This window comes from Zingiber officinale, chromosome 6A, assembly GCF_018446385.1.
Source record: "Zingiber officinale cultivar Zhangliang chromosome 6A, Zo_v1.1, whole genome shotgun sequence".
Taxonomy (NCBI): Eukaryota; Viridiplantae; Streptophyta; class Magnoliopsida; order Zingiberales; family Zingiberaceae; genus Zingiber; species Zingiber officinale.
This window is the reverse complement of record NC_055997.1, coordinates 61,641,073-61,648,015: the sequence shown is the minus strand read 5'-3', so window position 1 is coordinate 61,648,015 and position 6,943 is coordinate 61,641,073. Positions and strand designations below refer to the sequence as shown.

Below are 6,943 nucleotides of genomic sequence, written 5' to 3'. Positions count from 1 at the left end.
TCACTATCGTCTCCTAAAAAATTTTCTCCGATGGTTGGTTGACTACAAATGAAATGTCTGTAGAAATCCTGAGCACTAACAAGAGAACGATGCATTTCCCACATGCATACGGGGTAAAATCGACTAGAAATAACATTAATGTTAACAGAGCATGAATAAAAAAAAGTGTCATATTCAATAAAATCAGACATAATTGTTAAGGTCAATTTGTAGCTAGGGGGGGGGGGGGGGGGTGAATAGCTTCTCGCGTTCGTTTTCTTGATGCTTCGTGATGATGTGCAACGGAAAAGAACTCGAAGCAAAGACTCACAACGCTAACAAGAGGATTTACTTGGTATCCACCTCAAGAAGAGGTGACTAATCCAAGGATCCACACACGATGCTCACTCTACTAATAAAACTCTCCTTCTCGATAACTACAGGAGGTGGAGAAACCTCATACAACACTCACACATACAACAACTCAACGCTAGAAGAAAAATACAATGAATACAAATGAAAAACTCTCTTCTTGCTCACTTGTTGCTTGTAGTTCACACTTGAACCTTGGAAGTGCACAAGAACTTGTCCCCAAGAGCTTCCAAGAACTGGCGAGAAGTGTCGGAGAAGATCGGGTGAAGATCAAGAAGAAGGATTGCCGCGTTTGAACGCTTCATTGCCTTTATATCTACGCTTCTAGGGCTTCCAATCTATTAGGGCTCCTCCTAATCGATTGCCACGTCAGATCCCAGCGATCTCGGCCATCCAAAACTTGCATCCTACGCAATAGTTGTATCCCAATCGATTGAACAATCGATTGGGGAGGCTTGAATCGATCGGATGATCGATTCAAAGCGCCTTTGTGCTCTGCTGGAGAAGGCCTGAATCGATCAACTAATCGATTCAGCCTTTATTGTGACTCGCGCGATTTCCAGCTCCCCAATCAATCGGTCGATCGATTGGAAGTGCCCAATCGATCAGCTGATAGATTGGGAAGCATTCTGTTTGCACAATATAAGCTCCCAATCGATCGATCGATCGATTGAGCTGCTGTTTATCGCAGCACTCTCCCAATTAATCAGTTGATCGATTGGGCTTTGGTTCAATCGATCGGCTGATCGATTGACCACCCTTGACTTGTTTATCTCAAACTCAAGGGCCTCCAATTCCAACATCCAGTCAATCGTGACCTGTTGGAACTCCTCATGCCTAGCATTCGGTCAACCTTGACCTGTAGGGACTTCTTAACTAAGTGTTCGGTCAATCCTTTGACCCACTTAGAATTTTCTCGTCGTGCCAAGTGTCCGGTCAAACTTGACCCACTTGGACTTACCGTCTTGTGTCAAGTGTCCGGACCTTCATGACTCACTTGGACTTCCACTAGATGTTCGGTCACTCTTGACCCATCTAGATTTCCTTGTGCTAAGTATCCGATCAATCTTTTGACCTACTTGGGCTTCCCAACACTAGGTGTCTGGTCAATCTTGACCCACCTGGATCTCCACGTGCCTGGCTTAACTCATCAGGTCTTTCCATCTGCCTAGTTTCACTCACTAGGACTTTTCATCTGCCTGACTTCACTCACCAAGACTTTCCATCTGCCTGGCTTCACTCACCAGGGCTTTCACCTACCTTCACTCACTAGAATTTTCTTACTTTCTGGCTTCACTCACCGGGACTTTCACTTGCCTAGATTCACTCACTAGGTCTTTCACCTGGCTTCACTCACCAGGATTTTCCAACTGCCTAGCTTCACTCACTAGAATTTCCAACTGCTTGACTTCTAGTTAGGACTTTCCCAGTCAAGTATCCGGTCAACCCTTTGACCTACTTGACTCTTCTTTACATCAGACTGGTCAAACTCTGACTAGATGGGAATTTCTCCAACAATCTCCCGAATCAGATGATTGCTCCTGCAATCTCCATATATTGTCAAACATCAAAACCTAAACATCAAGACTCAAGCTTGAACCAACTCAAGCTCAGTCAACCTGGTCAACCTTGACCTAGGGATATTGAACCAATAATCTCTCTCTTTTTGATGTTTGACAATACCTTTAAGTTAGGCTAATCCCATAGCCTTAACTTTTTCTTCATGTCAATGCATGAATGAGGGTTTCCTTCATTCTCTCCCTTTCCAAAAGAGCATTCTCCCCCAAACTTTCCTAGAGGGGCAATGAAGGCCTAACCTAAACCCTATATTCTCCCTCTATTGGTACACGTCAAAAACTCTCCCCCTGAAGAGTTACTCAACGTTGTTCACAACCTCACATGTTGTTCACAACACTACAATGAGGGTCCCATACCTTGCACTGTATCCAATGCTCACCGTTGAGCATTAGACCACGTCACATTGCTCATCCACGGGCATTCATCATTCCAACAATGAAGGTCGCATACCCTTCATTATAGTCAATGCTCACCCTTGAGTATTAATCCACTTCATAATGCTCATCAGCATTGACAACTTAACAACGAAGATATCCACTCTCCATTTTTTTCAATGCTCAACCTTGAGCATTTACTCTAAAGAAGGTTAACCACCTTCTAAGGTGTTTGAAAAATAATTTTCATATCCTTAAAGAGTAACTCCCCCTAAAGACATGCTCTAAAATTCTATCATTGCACCAACAATGGCTTGGAATCCCTAAGCCTTTAGGAGACCCAAAAACTTGAAGTTTTGAGGTTTAATAGATTCAATATTGAAACCAACCTCATCCTAAACTTCAATCTAGTGTTCCTTAACCATTTCTCTTTGTTTTCATCATGAAAACTACCCTTAAATGTGTATATATATATTCCAAGGGGTTAGGAGTGATTAATAATGTTAAAATTGGCTTAAAGTGCTGAAATCAGGCTTTCCTAGCCAAAATCAGTCTTCTCAATCGATTGGGTTGGGACTCAATCGATTGGCATCATTTCAATCGATCCACTGATCTATCCAGGCAGAAATGAATCGATCGACTGATCGATTCAGTGAGCTTCTGCTCACGAGAAACCCATCTCAATCGATCGGCTGATCGAATGAGTTTCTAAATTTTTGAAATCCAATTTCAGATGAAATTCAAAAATTCCCTAAAAATTCTAAAAATCATGAAATTCTTGTAGACATTATTTAGGGTATATACTATCAAGGAAAAATAGTTTTCTAAGAAAATACTTCCTATTTTCAAAGATTAACACAAACTTGAAATCTTGTAAAAACTTCAATGTTTCTTCTAAGTTTGTGTTTAACTTTTCAATGACGATTACTATCAAAAGATAGCCTTCGCCAAGGTTTTCCAAAATACATTTAAAATGATTTTTAAAATCAATTTCCAACCATGTTCTTTGGGCTTAATGCACATAGCTTGTACATTAGCTTTTCCAATGATTGGAGTACATATTAATTATGTGTTTTGATGAAATCAAAACTCAAATAGATGCACTAAATCAACATCTTGAGTCTTATTCATCATCCTAGCATTTCACTTGTATCTAATGTGTACTAAAACACATACAAGTCACCTTATAGTTTTTGTGAGATGTAGATTTTGATTTTACCCTAAACTAGGGATCATGCATATCTATCTAGACATTTTAGGAATTATGAACATCCACCTAGGATGTCACTTGTTACCACTTGTTAGTAAATGTCATTATCCTTAATTATAAGAAAACTAAAATGATGCATGATGACTTATGACATACATCAAAAAGAAACAATTTTCAAAAGAAAATATACTAATACTACATGATGTATGTATAACATGATATGGTATCTTTGTTTGTTTTTCATAATAACCATGAATGCAACATATGATGTCATGGCATATGATGGGTAAACAATCATGACAAATTAGCATAAATAAAATATACCTAGATAATCTATCTAAGTATCTTTAATTCCTTAGCTAAATTAAAATCGATCAAAGATTTGCCCTCGTTTTCTTAAGAAAATGTCAAAACCCAACTTGAAATTTCTTTTGGGTTTCCTCATTTATGCCATTTAAAATTTAAGTCCAATTTCTCAAACACTACAAGAAAACGGGGCTTTAAAGACGAAAAAATCTGTCTCTGAAAGTCCTTTTTCCATCTCTAAAGAAAATTTGAGACGAAATATTTCGTCTCAAAAATCCGTTAGTGAAAGCCTCGTAGCTAATTTTGAGACGGAAATATTCCGTCTCTAATTTTAGAAACGGATAAAAAAAATTGTTTATAAATCTGTTTTTAAGTTAACAAAATAAAATTGATTTTAAATGTAAATTCTGTCTCTAATTTTGTTTTAAATTTGTTAGTAATCTTGTTTATAAATCTATTTACAATTCCATTTATAAATCCGTATATAATTTTATTTTTAAATTTATCACTAAATATTATTATATTTCTCATCAATATATTAAAACAAGTCTTCATTTCAAATAAATTAAAATTATTAAAAAGAAATAATTTCTAATTCCAAATGTATGATACAATTAACATTAAAAGAAATAAATATTTACATTATCCAAATAAATTTGACCAATAATCAAACTATAAACAACTATACAAATTTTTAAATCTTACCATAAGTAATCTAATTTTTATATTACATTGTCTATCACGACCCTCCATGTCTTCGAACTCCATGAGAGAAATTGCTTCTCTTGTACAAATTCACGAACCAACCAATTTTGTTGAGACAATCTAACAAATCAAAACATGAAACGAGTAAGTCTTACAATATCAAAATTTTTAATACAAATAAATTGAAATGGTACAAAAGTCATAGTCAATATCAATGTCCATCCACTAATTAGTCCGTAGTTAGTTGTCAATGCTAAAGAATCAACAAGTCATGAAGACTCTTTTGGCTCTGAAACAATAGGCATAACAAAATCATAAAAATTAGGTCAATGTGAACAAATACTTAAGTAGGATTTTCTTCGAATTTGAATCTTAAACTTAGAATCTCTAAGTAGATATAACAAAATCAAATACAAGACAATAGAATAGATTCGTTGGTCTTCTTATTGCACATTAATTAATTTAAATCATAAACTAAAAAATCTTAATATCCACAAACACAATACCACACAAACTATAAATATTGCTAAGAAATAATCTTGTAATATTAATAAACAAGACTATAGCAAATAGTAAGTAAATAGTACCTACCAAAAGATTAAAAGATGGTTTTGAATGCAACATTTGCTCTTGGTTGTTGTGGCTAATGCAACATTTGCTCTTGGTATCCTGCATGATACTAACGAGTGAAACATAAGTCACAATAGAATATGGAAAAGTAGAATGACCTCATTAAATAATTATGGATCATTCTTGGATAATTTGATTGCCTCCAGATAACCTCATTCTCATCTACAAATTAGTTAGAATATTATGGCTATAAGGAAACAATATGTAACAACTTAAAATACAATACACACTAAACATAGAAATGAAGACATAAAACTAATTGCATTTAAATGAAGACACTGACTTAACCTAATTGCATTTAAATGAAGACATAAAACTTAGCAATTGAAAGATCAATACAAAGCAAGAGTTAAGCAAACTAAGATGCATCAAATTGAACCAAACTATTGAAAGAGACATTTTACCGAACACGTTACATGCAGGAATTAGAAGATTAGAACATTTCATCAAACAAGTTGTGTGCATGAAACAATTAAAATCAAGTGCGTTCAATCTAATTAAAGAAGATCAAGTTTGATACAAGCATTCAATAAAAAATATCAACAGAGATCCATGATAAAAGAAACAACCTAATTTCTGTGAGGTGCATATGAAGCTATCTGGTGGTGAAGGGAATTGCTGTGGACTTGGCGAAGAAGAGAAGGCTGCTGGATCGAAGATGGATGAAGAAGATAGTTGTCCGGATCGAATACGAAGTTGGGAAAGCCCAAGAACTCGTAGATCGAAGAGCGGATATGGAAGAGATGTGGTGGAGCTGCTGTTGGAAGCTTGAAGGCTTATCGTGGAAAGAAGATGAGAAGAGGAAGGAGATGCGCGATGGGCGATGACTAGAGGGAGAAAACCCCTTTCCTTGGTGTGCCGGTGGTGGTGGAGTTAGCATTGGGCAGCGTTCGCGTCGGTAAGAAGATGAGGCCGGGATGGAGGAGGGTGACGGGATGCAGATGGGCGAGATGGAGAGGATCGATCGACCGGAGGTGGAGTGGTAGATGAACTCGCCGGCCGATTGAAGGTGGAGTTTGATGAGAAGGGGTGGCATCCCGACAACGATCGTGTGAGGAAGCAGAGAATAGGTGAACAAACTGTGCTTCATCCACTCTTATTTTCCCAGATCTGATCGGACGGTCAGGATTGGCCCGGATCTAGGTGAATGGATGAGATCAAATCTGATTGAACGGTCATGATCGTCTAGAACTAGTTGAATGATCAAGATGGCTAGATCATAGTGAGCGGCTCTGAAAATCCTAAATCTACACAGATCGACCAAAATCAACCAGATCTCGATGAACGACTAAAATTAATTAGATCGGAGTCCTTTGATTACTTTGCTTCATATTTGATCCAATGGCTCATATTTCTCCATATTAGACTTCTCCTTGACTCATGTCTTTAAGTTTAATTTGGTCCAACTTGAGTTCAATCCCTACAAAAAAAAGTGTACAATTATAAGTAGGAATCCATAAAAATAACAAGAATTATAACAAAACTCATAATATGCATCAAACTTAATAAACATGATAAGAATCAACAATTAACCATAAGTGGATTAAAACATTAAAATATAGGGGAAAATAATGCATCAAAATGCTAATTATCACATATTAGTAGTAGGCGACATCCAGGGGGCGATTGAAGCGGTCGCGGGGCCATAAGAAGCGACAACAGTCAACCTCTAGTAGCCGCGACCGACCTCACAGTCGTTGTTGACCTTGCAGCTGCGGCCAGCCTTGCAGCCGCATGAGATGGCCCCAACAAGAACGAGAAAAAAAAAATCAGAGGCGGGGGAAGAAGA

General features: G+C 37.2%; 1 long non-coding RNA gene across 1 annotated transcript; it reads right to left on the bottom strand.

Annotated features, from left to right (window-relative positions):
- Nucleotides 1–4,460: 4,460 nt before the first annotated feature.
- LOC121994003 lies at nt 4,461–5,428 on the bottom strand. Its single transcript, XR_006115531.1, has 2 exons — nt 5,116–5,428; nt 4,461–4,644 (listed from the first exon to the last, which is right to left on the bottom strand). It is a non-coding gene; the product is annotated as an uncharacterized LOC121994003 (long non-coding RNA).
- Nucleotides 5,429–6,943: the final 1,515 nt, after the last annotated feature.